Here is a 16,839-nt window from a genome sequence, read left to right on the forward strand (position 1 = left end):
CAGATAAAGATATAACAAATAAAGTTACTTAATTTTTAAAAAAACGTTTGTGTAATTAATTATCAGTGATTTGAAATGTTTGTGTAATTAATTATCAGTGATTTGAAATGAGGTAGCACAAAAAGCAGAACCACCAAACTATTGGTAATGGCAGATTTGTTCTAAATAATTGGATATCAGTATTGGTGCATCCCTACTAATTGGTAGGTTTGATCGATCGGCCACCGATCGGTATAGGTCGATATTCACGTCCTATGAGACTCAATCGGTGATCAATAATTTGGCCGACTGCATAAACCGACGATTATGTCGCAAAAGAAGCGTGGCTCCTTTAAGACATCAGCAGCACTGTCATGGCATCACGGAATGTGTGGGGAATACTGGCATAGTGTTGTAAGACAACAAACTTGATTCAGCAGTTAAGAACGATGCAGTGGGAGATGTATGGAGAACATGAAAAGTTTGTGTACTGTTCTGTTAATGTGGCATTTCACACGCGACAAGGCAAAGGGAAAACAGTGCGAGCTGTGAAACGGTCCTTATTATCGTTCATGGCAGCAGCTTCACAGTCTCCACTGGGCATAGGCATCTCAGTAATAATGCCAGTTACAAGATGTGGTGTAATTCAAACATCTTTTTTAAATATCTCCTGATTAAACGGCATTAACAATAGTAGCACCTGTCCAGAAACATGTGCTCTTTCTCTGCATTCCTTTCATCTCTTGCCCTCATGAGAGAGTTTCCTTCAATAAAGTTCAAGCAGCAAATATTAATACAATCATCCAACTAAATGAAAAGGCAGGAAAGGAATTTTTAAATATAAGAATTCTGTATATAATATTAAGATACCACAATATAATGTATTATATTTAATGCAAAAATAAAATATAAATAAATTGAGGAATAATAATCCTTATATGAAATAATGACAATGAATCAATGATCAAAAATGTCACATTAAGTTTAATTGCACCTATGGGTTATCAGTTTGTCTTCAGTTTGACAATAAGCTTTATTTTTTTATAGGGCTATCTATCTTAATATAGAGAATATTTTGTTAGCCTATACTTTTTTTTAAAAAAGTCTTATTAAAAAAAGATTTTTTAATAAGCCTTTTAAACTTTTTTTGTCAGCAAAAACTAGGCAAAGTGATATTAGTGTCAAAAACAGAAAAATTGACACACTCACTGCTCCAAGAATAACTTCAATCCAAAACCATGTGGTTAAAGTTTTGACTCGTGTAACGAGACTTCTTTTTCTTCTTTTGATTCAGCACCTTACAAAGTTTACTTTGGTGTGTGTGTGTGTGTTCTTACAAGCAAAGTGATATTACTGGGAAGAGGAAAATTCAATTAATAGTAACAGTCTGCAGAAAGCTTATATATAGCCAGTTATGACAGTGATCCTGATAAAAGGTGAAACAATCGGGATGTTATCGGCCGATCAGGTGACAAGAAGATCGGTATCAGCTGTAAAAATCCTAATCGGAGCATCCCTACTAATTGCCTGTGATTGTGTCATATTACATAGTAGTTTCGCGTTCAGAGTGTGCACAGAGAAATTGCTTGTCACTGGAAACTTTCCGCATCACGCTTGGTTAGGTGTTTATTCTGGAAAGGAAAACAATAATACTTCAAAGATTCTCAATACTGAGAGTCTCAAACAAACAGCACGAATCAAAAATATAGCAACTATCCGTGAGCACCAAAAATCCTCATCACGCATTTCTCCCCTCCAATTTTTAACTGGCTGTCTTTATGACAAATGGCTGCATAAATCTGAGGCTACAGCTTGGATTAAGATGGAGCCCAATGTGGTGGTGAAGGCAGGACTGTAATTATTGAGTCCAAGGATAAGATGGGTGCATTGAGCACTAATTTCAGAGTTTGGGGGCTATTTTAACACCCATCCTCTCTTTGCACAAGAGGCTGAGAATTTCTCCTGCACCAAACATAACAAGTGCCATTAGGCAGATGGCGAGCCAGTTGGTGGGAATATCAGCGATAATGCAGATACATTCTGAACCTTCAACTGTTTCTTTGCCATTCATCAGATCAGCATCAACAGCTGCTCCTTTCAGGAAGATGGGAAATTAAATGAGGTGGCAACACAATATGCTGGAAATTAGTACTGGTTGAAACTACAAGTGCCTGATTTAAAGCTTACTTCTCGATTTTTTTAAGAGTATGTTTGTAGTCATTTAAGGAAATGAAACAACTTAGACCAACTTCATGAAAGTAATGTAACAAGCTGAGTGAGTAGGGTAATTTCCTTACATTGTTTATGACAATGGCTATGTCATTGTCACCTGCGGACACTTCTCTCTTGATTTAATCCAAGCTCACACTACAAGACTGAGGCACGTTGGCCTGCACACACTTTCCGTCACGTTGGTGCACACACTACACAACAATAGGCGCGTCAGTTACGAGATCATTCTGCTCCCGATTGTATTTGCAATATCTACATTCCGTTCTTACACAAACTCATGCTCTGACTTTGTTTACTTTGGCCAGCACAATGTAAGGATTCACTTCTTTTGATCCTTAAACTTTTGAAGAGCAAATTTGGTATCAAAAGTTACCATAAGAAATGAAACAAGCTAAAACCTTTTCACAGTTCAAAATAGCTTCACTGAATCCAACATTGTGCTGAACAAAGTGATTAGATTAGACTATTCTTGCAAGATAGAGGGAAGTGCTGTGCTGGCCTATTAAATTATGCTACCGGTGGATTTCATCTCAGCCATCTCTATTGGCTTTTCTTATAAGTCGTCCAGCCCAAAGCCATGTGCAATTGGAAGTGTGCTGTAATAAACAATAGAGAGGCTTCGGATAATAAACTCACTGAGCACTTTATTAGGAACACCTGTACACCTACTTATTCATGCAATTATCTAATCAGTAGGGATGGGAATCGTTAGGAATTTAACGATTCCTGTCCCTTAATGGTTCCAGTAACGATTCCAGTAGTTCTTTTAGTACTTTTGAGGAAGAATGATTTGAAAATGAGAAATGCAATTCTTATTGGATTTACTGTCCTCTGCTGTCTGTTGCCAAATGATGAGATCCTTTAAGATTTCTACAGAGCAGATATAACAAATTTAGAAATACATTTAATAAAATTCTTGTAAAAGGTGTGTTTGCTGACTTTTTAGAGACATATATCCAATCCAATAATTGATCCTAACTAGGCTATATCTGGACTGGATCTAAACAAACAAGAAATGTGAAGGCATATTTAATTCATTCATTTTATTAAAATATAAAAATTCCTTGTATTACAAAACTTGTGTATCTTTAAAGGTGTCATGAATCGGATTTTTATTTTATTTTATAATGTTCCTTGAGGTCCACTTATAATGTTACTGTGATTTTTTCATTAAATGTAGTCATAATTTAGTAATAATTGGTCATTTTTTATCCAGTTTTTGTGCCTCTGATTAAAATGCTCCATTTTTTGGGGCGTGTGTCCTTGAAGACTTCAGTGTAAACGCCCACTGCTGTGATTGGGTAACATCTTTGCACGTGGATAAGTGTAAATGCCCCTGCCATTATGCACATGTGGGGTTGTTTTGAAAACTTCGGATGGTTAAAAAAATGACAACCGGAGGAATTCATCCATACATGTTTGAGCCAGAGCCTGATCCCAAATTTGAAGAAAATTAACTCCCTCCACAAACACCACAGATACTGCAGTCTGTGACAGCGTGGTAAGTAATTACTGTAATTTACTTGTCTATTTGTGTAATAGGTATTACTTTTATTCTTGTTTAAACCAAGACACGACACAACGGTGTGTATCTTGTTACATAGTTGGGGCACTTTCCAACGGTTAAACATTTCCGTGTTTTACAAATGCTTAGTAATGCATGACAGTACCAAATAAAGTGTAAATACATGGTGCTATCACATTTATAACTGTGAAAGGATACACTTACTGTGCAACATGTAAACGTACACAGGATATATTCACCGGTGTTTGTCGCACTGTCGTTCGTCATATAATCATCTTTCATAATAAATTCAGTGTAGTGACAAACGCATACGTTGTTCATTACAATGAATCATGTTTTCATTAAAAAGGAATTTTATCTCTAAATATATCGATATCAATACTCTATAGGCAATTGTGCCATCATGCCAACAGAACAAAAAAATATATGCTGCTTAGAGATCCCTGTGCATTAAAACTAATACACGAGCGTCTAAAATCACTAGGATCAAATCAAATACTCAATACACATCTAACAGTCTGTAACATACGAAGCAAAACAATTAAAATGGATACTCACACTTGTTTGTTGTGACATCACTGTCGGGTCCAATATAGTTGGCACTGCATCAACTTTTAATTTAAGTCTCTCTGCAAAGCCTGCTTCGAACTGTGTCTTGTTTGTGAAAAAATCATCGGTAAAACGAAGCGAGCAAACAAAACCGTTCTTACCGACGCGATCCGGGACTTCATTAAAAATAAACGTCAGCCAATCTTTCTTAATGTTGGGATCCTTGCGAAGCAAATGCAAGAAATCTAGTTTCCCACAACCTGGCACTGCACAACGTCTTGACAACTTTGTGGCTATCGTGACACCTCCTACTGCCCCAAAAATAATCTCACCGCTGTACTCTAACTGCACGACCGGTGGGCGGGCCTAAGCAGTGTCGACGATAAAGTAGGTGTTGATCTGTTTATGCAGAGTCTGGCCTGTGCTGATGTAATACCTCACTATGACGTTTAGTGAGGAGGAAGTAGAGAACAAGTCATTTTGGCAACTTGGTTTCAATAAAGCCTTTTTTTTTTTTGGACTAACAAAGAGGTTTTCGATTCTGAATTTTACAGTATGTTTTTATAGTGCTTTGAACTCTTATATGTCAAGATATCATGGTAAGTTTGATTTTCCAATTCATGATCCCTTTAATTAAACTGTCATTTGAACAACCAGTCAGTAACTGCACTACTTGATTAAAGTCTCAGGTCTGAAGCCACATGACTCAACAGTAACAGTTCCAGAGACAGTTAAGACTGTATTCTGTTATCTAATGTTGTACTTCAAGCTGGTAAGACTTCAACAGTTCTTATTTAATTTCGAGCTGGACAATCATAACTTGCACATCAGTGTAAGATTAATACTATAATGGACTAGACCGGAAGCTAAGTATGTTTTGCGCTTTAGATTCAAAAATATCGGCTCATATGAGTCATCCTTTTGGGAATCGGTCTGTTCCGGAAGCACTGTATGTTTCGCACTGTAGATTCAAAAGAACCGGCTCATCTAAATTGTTCTTTCAGGAATCGGACCATACCGGAAGCACTGTCTGTTTCGTGATGTAGATTCAACAGAGCCATCTCATATGAGTCATTTGTTTGTGTGTTTTATGCTTTTGACCCAGTAGTGGACAGCACTGCTGCAGGAATGCGCTGCTGGAATCTGAGTATTTCAGTACGGTGTTCCAGCCACATTGGTAAAAAAATTCACACAGGGGAAACATTAATGGAACCGAAAGTCACAAAGATCATCCGATTCTGGTATTTTGTAAAGAATGGAACCGGTTCTCGGTTCCCAACCCTACTAATAAGCCAACCATATGTCAGCAATTTAATGCATAAAATCATGCAGATACTGGTCAAGAGCTTCAGTTAATGTTCACATCAACCATCACAATGGCAAAGAAATGTGATCTCAGTGATTTCGACCATGACATGATTGTAGGTGCCAGATGCGCTGGTTTGAGTATTTCTGTAACTGCTGATTTCCTGGGATATTCACACACAGCAGTCTGCAGTGAGAGGCAGTTCTGCAGAAGGAAATGCCTTTTTAATGAGAGAGGTCAGTGGAGAATGGCCAGACTGGTTTGGTCTGACAGAAAGGCTAACTCAGATAACCACTCTGTACAACTGTAGTGAGCAGGATAACATCTCAGAATGCAAAACACGTCGAACCTTGAGGCGAATGGGCTACAAGAGTAGATGACCACGTCAGGCACTTTATTAGGACCATAGTGTTCCTAATAAAGTTCTCAGTGAGTGTATATGTGTAGCTAACTTTTCTCTACAGGGAAGACCTGGACAAACACCAAAGTTGAGCCAGTATATCATATATTCTGGTTCGATGGAAGACTGGCATGTTACGTGCTAAAGATAGAGCATTATCCTCATCATTAGATTCTATGTAAAGATAAAATGAGATCTGGTGCAGAGTTGGAGGTTGTCTCTTGCCAAATCTCAGAAAATATACTTCAATAAGAGAACAACAGACAGTATTTTACATAACACATTGAAATTCCATAGCAACAGCAAATCGAAGAACAACAAGAGCTTATCAATGAGAAAGACTGTTAAATACACAAACTGAAACATAATTTGTTAAGCTTGAGGCGACGTTAAAAACATGTTGTGCCCAACATTAATCCTAGCGGTACCTATAGATTCTGGAGCCACTCTACATGTGAAAAGCTCTTGATAATCCCTCTGCTGCCAATCACCTACCCAGGCTTTTTTTTTTCCTCGCACATTTCCTTTTCCACATGTTTCACAACATGTGCGTGTCCACCTACACACTTCCGTTCAATAGACTACTTAATATTGGAAATGCGACACTGCTTGCAGATACCTGCATCTTTGGCATTCTTAGAGAGTGGCTGGGGGAAGAAAACACTGAATCTAACGAAGTTTCACATAGAAGCTCAAGATCTTCTTGGTACCGACTTCACTGTCAAAATCGATTTACGATTGCAGCATTGTAATGTAAATGCATGCAGATTACAAGGTAACATGAAAAAGATCACATTTTTATGGGATTATGGGACAAGTTCCTGTGCTGTTCCACAGGTGGATATGGGCTAACAACAACAAAGTGCAAGTCTGAAGATGGTCAAGTCTAAAAAAAGTGGTCAGATCGCCTCCATCAGTCAATCACGCCAAGACAAAACAAAAATCAAGGAAGCTCTGTTTAAGGACACTGCAACATCAACATTTCTGGGGCATGATGACACCAATACAAAGTTCTGCCTTGGTTATTTTTATGACCTCGTGTCTGTTGCACTGCATCTTTCCATACATTTCGAAGTTAAAAAGGGAAAGCCAGAAAGCCCTTCAATCAGGCCCGATCTCTTCAAATCCACCCCCACACGGACTGCATTTAGAGCCTGGCCAATACACAGTGAGCACATACCACCCACACAATGAAGAAAAGACATGCAAATGACAAATCATTGAAGCCCATAAAGGGAGAAAGCTGAGTGAAGGGCCATTAGTCAACCTACAACACAGACCTCACAATTTCGACGTGACAAAATGTTATGCATAAAAAACCCAATGTGATCCACAGCCAACTGACTCCTCCAGTTGGATACTTGAGATTATCTGATTCATTCCAATGCAGCACATTCCAAAGGCACTGAAGTGCCTATGATGCCCAAAAATGCTGCTCTATGAAGGCAGTTTACTAGGTTGTTCTCCTAGAAACATCTAGAAAGCAAAGGCACATGTTAATTTCTATAGATTGAATAATTGCAAAGTGTCTCGGAGTAATTTACCAGTTAAACTTTATTATGCAACTCCTGACTAGATAGTGGTAACACTGTACAATAAGGTTGTATTTGTACACATTATTTAACTAGATTAGTTCATATGAATCGGCATTAAAAAAATCATTTTAAAGCATTTATTAATCTTGGTTCATGTTAATTTCAAAATATACTCATACATTATTAAAAGTGTTAACATTAGCTAATGTATTATGAACTAACATGAACAAATAGTTCATGACAACTAATGCATTTACTAACGATAGCAAACATTATTGTAAAATGTTACCTAGATATAAAAAAACAACAACATGGCAAGTACAAGCCAGTTGTACAAAGTTTATATATTATTTCTCGCCTAGTCTGATGCAGTATTGGTTAAAAGTGCTTGTGTTACTTGAGCAATTTCATCAAAATGTACTGCGTGTTGTGCATCTGTCAGAATGTGCATTTAAATCTGAAGGTTGTGCTTCTTCCCACATCTGGAGTTTAGACCACAACTCTTCACCATAATAATATTATCTTCAGATTGAGACAAACTAGTCGCGATACACATACGTTACATATCAATTTCTGTTATTCTAGCGAAAACGAGACCTTTCAGCTGATCACCTTGACTGTAAATTTCAGTTTACTGATCGAATCGAGTTTTCCTCCTGAACGCAGATAATCAGGTGAATAGCGGTCATTCGTTAACCGTTGTAAATCGGGATAAAATCCGCATTTAAAATATTACAAAGAGAAAACACATTCGTGGAGCCTCTTGCAGACAGCTCAGTATGGTTGGGAGTTGGCATGGACAGTTAAATCAAAAACATGTAGTGAACTCACCTTCTTCCCTTACCACCTCGCGCTGCTCTCGTGCCGTCTCTTCTCCCCAAAAATCGTACGATAAAAGTCCAACACAAGCGTCTCTCCGCTTGGTAATAGTCGCCAGAGGAACAGTCAATGTTTAACTCGGTGCTACCCTTATTCCTGCTCTTTTTACGCGTGTCGATTGATATTTATCAGTGTATTGTTTATCTACTCCAGCAGTAGTACCGCTGGCCCCAGCGTCTCCTTCACAACTGTTCAACTTCGAAGTTCATACAAAAGTTGCAGCTCCACCTCGCGCTGCATCTGCTGCTGATGAGGTCACTGCAAGCCGCTGCTTTGCGTGGAGGAGTCTCGCGATAGCTAAGAGAAGAGCGGCGCGTGATTTGGAAGCAGAATAAGGTTGCCATGTCCAGTTTGTGCGTTATCCATTTTAATCAATGTCAATTGGGTGACATTGAGTGGTGTACCTTATTGTACGATTAAAGGGATAGTTCACCCAAAAATGAAAATTCTCTCATAACTTACTCACCTTCATGCCATTCCAGATGTGTATGGCATGACGTGTATCAGAATCAGAATCAGAATGAGCTTTATTGCCAAGTGTTCTCAGGTACACAAGGGATTTATTTTGCTGATAGGAGAAACAAGTGCACACAGAACATTACTGTGAGATACAGAATATAAAACAAGGTAAGAGTATAAACAGACATACAAATAATAGGACATATAACAGAATGGCATATGTACATGTGCAAGTGGTAATGTTTGTGCAAGGTTGTACAGTTGTACAGTTATTGAATTAAATCTGAGTGAATTTGCATATGTACATGCAGGGTTGGGGAGTAACGGAATACATGTAACGGGATTACGTATTTAAAATATAAGTAATTGTATTCCACTACAGTTACAATTTAAATCATTGGTAATTAGAATACAGTTACATTAAAAAAGTATTTTGATTACTGAAGAGATTACTTTGCATTTTATTGTCATTTCTTTCATTTAATATTTAGTTCTTTCAGATGGAAAACATTTATACATATAAATGATGCGAAGTGCATTTGAACAGCAGTTAAACACTTTCTTATGATGTGTTACATTCACATGAGCAGACAGAGAAGTAAGTTTGAAGTAAGACTGGAGCAGAAGAAATAGAAATAAACCTTGTGTAAATTGTCAGCTTTACGCTAAGCTAAAATGCTATTTCTAGCCATTTTACAGCGCCCGGCCAGAGGGCAACAGTTCAAAGAGGGAGTGAGCAGGGTGTGTGGGGTCCAGGGTGATTCTACTTGCACGTTTCCTCACTCTGGAGACGTACAGGCCTTGGGCACCAATAATCCTCTCAGCAGTCCTGACTGTCCGTTGTAGTTTCCTTCTGTCTGATTTGGTGGCTGAACCAAACCAGACAGTTATAGATGTACACAGGACAGACCACATGTATATGAAGATTTTTAGCTCTGTTGATCCATACAATGCAAGTGAATGGTGGCCAGAAATCTGAAGGTCCAAAAAGCAGGTAAAGACAGCATAAACGTAATCTATAATACTCCAGTGATTAAATCCAGGAGCACAGGAACAATCTGAAAACTGTGGGGTTTTCTGCCTCTCTCTTTACAATATCACAGTTTTAAACAATTTTAGATTTTTATTTAGAATATGTTTTATGTTTTTAAGAGTATGTGATATCATTTTATGAGAACTTTAATAATTAGAACTAAGATATAGAAACCATGTATGAATGAAAATGTTCATATTAAACAAAATAATTATCATATAATTTAATGACTGTCAAACATTTCAAACATTGGTCCACTCAGCCAGAACCAAAGAATCAAAGCACAAACAAAAATCCTTAATGTCCGTGTCAGATCTGATCTTACCTTAACAATTTCAGAAGCTTGTGTCACCTCATTGTCTACACTGTTGTCTTGGTCACTGATCTTTTTTTTTCTAAAATAGATTTACCACAAACATCACCATTACCATTAATCTAAATTCAATATAATAGCCAAACAAAAAAACATGGAAAAGTCAAAGAACAATATAATTGTTTAGATGTATACTATGACATTAGATTGTTGTTGTCACACACATGATTGTTTGAAAGAAATCCTGAATGTCTGTCCCCTTCAGTTTTTTGGCTGGGGGTTGTACATGAGACGTTATTGGACATTCAGTGTCTCAGTGAAGAAGACTAACAATAAAGATGTCAGAGATTTAAAACTTGTTAAAAGTTACCAAAATGTCAAATGTTTTCATCTGTTTTCATCTCTATTTTTAGCTCAATATCTATCCATATCTTCAAAAGCGATATGATAGGTGTGGGTGAGAAACAGATCAATATTCAAGTCCTTTTTTACTATAAATTTCACATCTGAAAGTGAAAGTGGAGATTTATAGTAAAAAAAGACTTATATATTGATCTGTTTCTCACCCACACCTATCATATTGCTTTTGAAGATATAGATTTAACCCCTGGCATCATATGGATTACTTTTATGCTGTCTTTACGTGCTTTTTGGACCTTCAGATTTCTAGCTACCATTCACTTGCATTGTATGGACCAACAGAGCTGAGATATTCTTCTAAAAATCTTTGTTTGTGTTCAGCAGAAGAAAGAAAGTCAAACACATCTAGGATGGCATGAGGGTGAGTAAATGATGAGAGAATTTTTATTTTTGGGTGAACTATTCCTTTAATGATTACTATTATGCTAACTTTACTAGTCAGCTTGTTACTACAATCAGTTAGTGTTTTTCCCTTATTTGTTAATACCTTCTTCAGTGAAATCTCTTTGCAGTAATTTGTTTAGAATGTGTTTTGACTCCTCTTTTGATATCCAGAACAGTTTTGTTTGTTTGTTTATTTGCACTACTTCAACATCTGACTTCTACAAGCATAAAAGTTTTCACTGCCTTGACATCTGTCTTGGCTTACTAAACATACACAATTTAAAATTTTGCACTGCCTTGGTCATCTCATTCCACACACACCACACCTTCATGTTTATGTATTGTTTGTTGTACTTTTGTATCTTTCTATTACTTTTGTATTATTTGTTGTACTTTTGTCTATTTATTTCTCTATAGGCCTACTATATATTTAAATTGGTAACACTTTACAATAAGGTTCCATTTGTATAAGTAATATTCAGGGTACAAGTTAAGCTCAAAAACAGCATTTGTGGCATAATGTTGATTACCACAAAAATGTCCTTAAAACAAAAAGCAAAAATGGAGGTTACAGTGAGGCACTTAAAATGGAAGTGAATGGGGCCAATTTTTGGAGGGTTGAAATACAGAAATGTGAAGCTTATTATTTTATAAAAGAACTTACATTAATTCTCTGTAAAAACTCATGTATTATTTGAGCTGTAAAGTTGTTTAAATTGTAATTGTTACAGTCATTTAAGGGTTTTAGAGTTTGTTGACATTACATCATCATGGCAAAGTTGTAAAATTGGCTATAACTTTACACAAAAAAGGTTATTAAGCGATTTTATCACACTAAAATCATGTTAACCTGTCTATTGTTTATGGTAACACTTTCATTTTAAGTGTCTCATTGTAACCCAGATTTTTTTTTTTTTTTTAAGAAAAGGAGGGGCAGGTCAAAATTAATTTTTGTAGTAATTAACATTATGCCACAAATGCTGCTGATTGAGCTTAACTTGTATTTAAACCGGAATATTTCTTTAGCATTAGTTATTTACATTAATAGTTATAATGTTATAAAGTTAGTTACTTATACAGCACTTATTAATCTTGGTTAATGTTAATTTAAACATATAGTAATACATTTTTAAAATCAAATGTTGTACAGTACATGTTAACATTATTTAATGCTCTATGAACTATCATATAGTGAACAATTATATTTATATTAACTAGCATTAACAAAGCTTAAAAAAATGCTGTAAAAATATATTGTTCATTGTTAGTTCATGATACCTAATGTATTAACTAATGTTAACAAATGGAACGTTATTGTAAAGTGTTACCTTTATATTTAATGCAACAACCTTCCGGACTACAAAGAATAAACATGTTGTACCTTTACAGTGACAGTAAAGAGCTTGACGTGACTCCTGAGTAATACTGAAACTGTAAAGCAGGAAAGTCAAAGATAGACTTGATAAATTTTTTTGAAAAAGTGAAACAAATTAAACTACTTTATATTAAGAATTTATTTAAGGATGTGATATCTGACAGTCTCCCTGTGCTTTTGGTTACTGCATCTTCCTTAGGAATCCCTTTGTACTAAATGTTCTTTTTAGTGTTTTGAGCTATAGCGCCTCAAAAATATAAAGATTTTTTTCCAATGGCTATTGTTTTGTGAGAGATTTACAAACAGAATGCACTAGTTCTTGAGAAATTTCCAAAGTTTTTTTTTTGTTTTTTTTTGGCAAGCATTATCATTGTGGGCAAAAGAAACCATTGTGTCAGTCAGGTGTTTCCGTGGGTACCATTTGACCTTTCCCTTCTAAATAATTTAGGAATGCCTTTGTCCTATGTGAATTAGTCCAGAATCAGTACTTGACGCCCCCTACATGATGACCATACTAGTGCATGTGTGACCTCACATAAGAATGTCTCATCAGAGATGTTGGGAAGCCAGGAAGAATGGTTCCATTCATTGAGCTTTATTCAAGCGATGCAGATACACTAATACAGAATGACATGAAGAAAGGTGACAAGTTGTTGCAGAGTACACAAGGTCTTTGTGTGACCCACTGAGAAGAGCAATGCAGAGAGTGTGTGGGGCTTCCACAATGGCTGATGTACTAGTTAGTCTAAGTGATTTACATAATTTAGCATACAATTAAGCAACCCAATGTTGTTTATTGTTCATATGTGTTTTATTACATTGATTGAATCAGTCAAGTAATTACCAAATGCACACAGAGGGAGATTAGTGATTATGTTAGTTGTACTTACCGTGTGTGTGCCAAGCCTTTATCATCAGTTCCCTTAGAGGAGCATTAGTCCTAATGCAAGACAGTAATAATGACATTCTCCTAAAGAAATCATGATTATTGTTTCATAGCACAGAGCAAATATTAAGATGTGGGTCATATGAAACTGGAGATATGTGTGTGTTAAACAGTGTCGGTCCTGGCATTTTGGGGGTACTAAGCAAAAATTTGTTTGGGGCCCCCTGTCAGTATGCTCGTAACACTACTAATAATGTCTTTGACAATGTTGTGTTTGGGGGGGGGGGGGGGGAGTTTATACTTGCTTGTTTTGATTATTGGGTGGTTACCTCCACCCATTCCCCTGGAATCTACGCCCCTGCTACTGGTACTCTTCAATTCATGATGCTTGAGTCAATATTCTCAGGCACTTCCTTGGCCGCTTCCGAACTGAAACAGTGTACGAAAACTACACTGGCACATTCAATGTTTTACCAGCTAAAAAAGTACATTTGTTTATTTTTCATTCTAGGATTTAAAAAAAACATCAGAGGGCTAAGATTATAGGTATTGGTATTTAAAGAAATATTCCGGGTTCAATACAATTTAAGCTCAATTGACAGCATTTGTGGCAAAACGATGATTTACCACAAAAAAAATAGTTTCCACTCGTCCCTACTTTAAAAAAAAAAAAAAAAAAAAAAAAGGTTACAGTGAGGCCGAAAATGTTAGTAAGTTGTTTTTATCACACTAAAATATTGTTTATGCATATTGTTTACATCTTGTGGCTATATTTTTGAAACAGTGAGCATTTTAACCTTTAGGGATAGGCTCAATTCACTTCCTTTGTAAGAGCCTCCCTGAAATCCAGATTTTTGTGGCAATCACCAATATGCTACAAGTGCTGTCGATTGAGCTTAACTTTATTGAACCCGAAATATTCCTTTAATGTTCAAAATCATCCCGTCACTGTTTACAGGGTGAAAAACTGCTCCAAATGATTCAGTCTGTGCAGGATCCATCTTATTGTTTCCGCAAATCGATTCATTGAAAAGAACAAAGTCAAACGAGCGATTCATTTGCAAATCAGGCACCGCTGGTTTTGATTCTAAACAGGTGACAGAAAATACTGTATATGAAAGATTTTAGCCAGTCAACAATCCGTCTATATGAAATAAGGACTTACCCTGGTAGCACACGTACATTACCCAGACTTCTACTTTATGTGTGTGTTTACATCTGGAAGATGTATTTTTTAGGTTTTTTGCTCATCTGCAGTACGTCTATAAGTATGTCTCGGTTGTCAATAAGACATTCATATGTCTTTGAGATGTTTATAATTTAGAATGTTTGTAAATCTGATATTTTTATGATTTTTAGCAAATGCGATGCTTTCCAGATGAAACGCTCTTAAACAGACATCATGTGTGCTATCTGGGTGAATATCAATAGCCAACATTTACTTAATAACCCCTGCTTCAGTGTCACTCAATAAAGTTCCAAACAAAAACTTAGTTTTACCCTAGTGATGCCCCTGGGCGCTATCATACAGGAGCAATGCAAGAGACTGTCATTTTAGGATTTCAAACAAGGTCTTTATAATACTTTCTCTGTCCTTCCATTAATGTCTAATGCATATTTAAATATTTTACAGTCCAAGTCCATGCATGCCAAAATGCTGCAACACAGGTTTGAAAAAGCATGTTATGCATAAATAACAGAAAACGTCTATTTATGAAATTCTGTGGTATGTCATTGATCATATTCAGACTTAATCTACAGGAGCTTACAAGTAAACACTAGATAAGTATAGTCAGCATCTTACATCAAAGGTTAAGCAAATTAAATGCGTTTGGGTTAAATAAACATAAGCTGAGGTAAAAACAGCATTAGATTCCATTGACAGTAATCACCCTAAAACATTAACAGTGAGGATGTACAATTGGGGATCAACCAAAACAACATTTAGTGCTGCATATGGAAGCAAAGATCAAACAGCTTCCTCTCAGCATTTCTCAAGCAGGTATAAAGGAAAGACAAGTAGGCAGAGTAAAAAGAGTCTGAATGCTGTGAAGTTCTCTCTCAGGGTGCTTAGCATTCCACATTATGTATCTCTAGAGCTCAGAAAGCCAGCGTGACTCACTCTGGTGTGAAAACACAGTGTGGCGAGGTGGGAGGATGACAGCACTGTGCTTAGCAGAAGTGTCCTGAAGCTGGAACCCCCCTCCCCTCACCAAACGCCCCCGCTGTATGCGCGCACACCCCAAAAATAATACTAAAGCATATCTTGCTTCTCTCTCTCTCCTCACTCCTGTCTATCCTAAAGATACATTCAGTTATTTATCTTAATGCTTGGCAAGTTTTTATTGCGAGCAAATCAGTTAACAAATGAGGAAAGGTGAGAACCAGTTGTGTGTAGTTGGTTATGTTATGACAGGATTATCAAGGAATAGGAAATTGAGGGGAGAGGAGAAAACAGGAGAGAGACTTCAAGCTAAGGGATGTTTTTTGAAGCTATCCCTCTCCACTTTAGAATTAGTACCAGCTTGATCCCAGATCCAAACCCTGGAATGCTGACAATGCAGAGAGAGAAAAAAATCATGTTGTTTAAATCACAACTAAGAGCAGGATTAAAGTAAGATCTCAAATCAGTTCTGGTCAAAAAATGTGAGCCAAAAATATGAGCCCTTACTTAATCTCCAGGTTTTACAGTTCCTATGTTATAGTAGTCATTATGTTAGCCCCTTATTTTGTATCTCCAGGTTTTACAGTTCCTATGTTATAGTAGTCATTATGTTAGCCCCTTATTTTGATATGTAGAGATGAGACCCTGAGAAAAGTGAGAATTCAGCATTTTTGGCTCAGACTGCAATAATGCAGGGCTTTTCATTAAAAACACTGTATGGAGCTCCCTCACTTGGCCCACAACTCTCTCTGGGTCTTTCAAAAATCCAATAAGCATTGCTCACATTGAAGCTGTCATCAGGAGAACACACCATGCCACTTGAATAGATTGAGTTATTAACTAGACGTACTGCTTTCTTTTACCAGTGCATCCTCTGCACACAATGCACATTTAAATGAAGTATTTGTATAGAGCAAATACTTAGGGAAATCAAGTCTTTTATCAGAATCCATATTAGTAAATTCACCAGTTGAGTATTTCGGTGTTCATGTTTGCTATACAGCCAAAAATATACCCTCTCGTTATTGTGTTTATTTGCTAATTGTTATATTGTATGATATTGCATTAGTGTATCAGTAATGTTTTACTTCATTTTGACTGACAGTGATACTCTGCTGTTTGATGTAGTGTGGTAACATAATAAATTGGCTTTTAGACACCATCAACCTATGAAAGATTGTGTCGCTTTAGAGATCATGTGATTGCACAATACTTTTACAGTTATATTCTTTGCAGATATTTTCTAACTAAAACAACATTTAAGAAAGTGCAATATGGAAAAGGGAAGCTTTAGAGATCATTTAGTACCTGGTTTGTTTTTTCCAACACAGAACCTTGAAGAATTTAATTATTTTTCCTAACAATCATTATTTTAGTCCCCACTAAGTCTTTAACAGAAC

General features: G+C 36.5%; 1 protein-coding gene across 2 annotated transcripts in view; it reads right to left on the bottom strand.

Moving 5' to 3' along the window:
• Positions 1–8,603, bottom strand: part of LOC127456736 (signal-induced proliferation-associated 1-like protein 1) — a 164,648-nt gene extending 156,045 nt beyond the window's left edge. For both annotated transcript variants that reach the window (XM_051725279.1, XM_051725278.1), the window contains exon 1: positions 8,358–8,603. The gene's annotated coding sequence lies outside the window, so the exon portion shown is untranslated. The remainder of the gene's footprint in view (positions 1–8,357) is intronic.
• Between the last annotated feature and the right edge of the window lie 8,236 nt (positions 8,604–16,839).

This window comes from Myxocyprinus asiaticus, chromosome 19 (genome assembly GCF_019703515.2).
Source record: "Myxocyprinus asiaticus isolate MX2 ecotype Aquarium Trade chromosome 19, UBuf_Myxa_2, whole genome shotgun sequence".
Taxonomy (NCBI): domain Eukaryota; kingdom Metazoa; phylum Chordata; class Actinopteri; order Cypriniformes; family Catostomidae; genus Myxocyprinus; species Myxocyprinus asiaticus.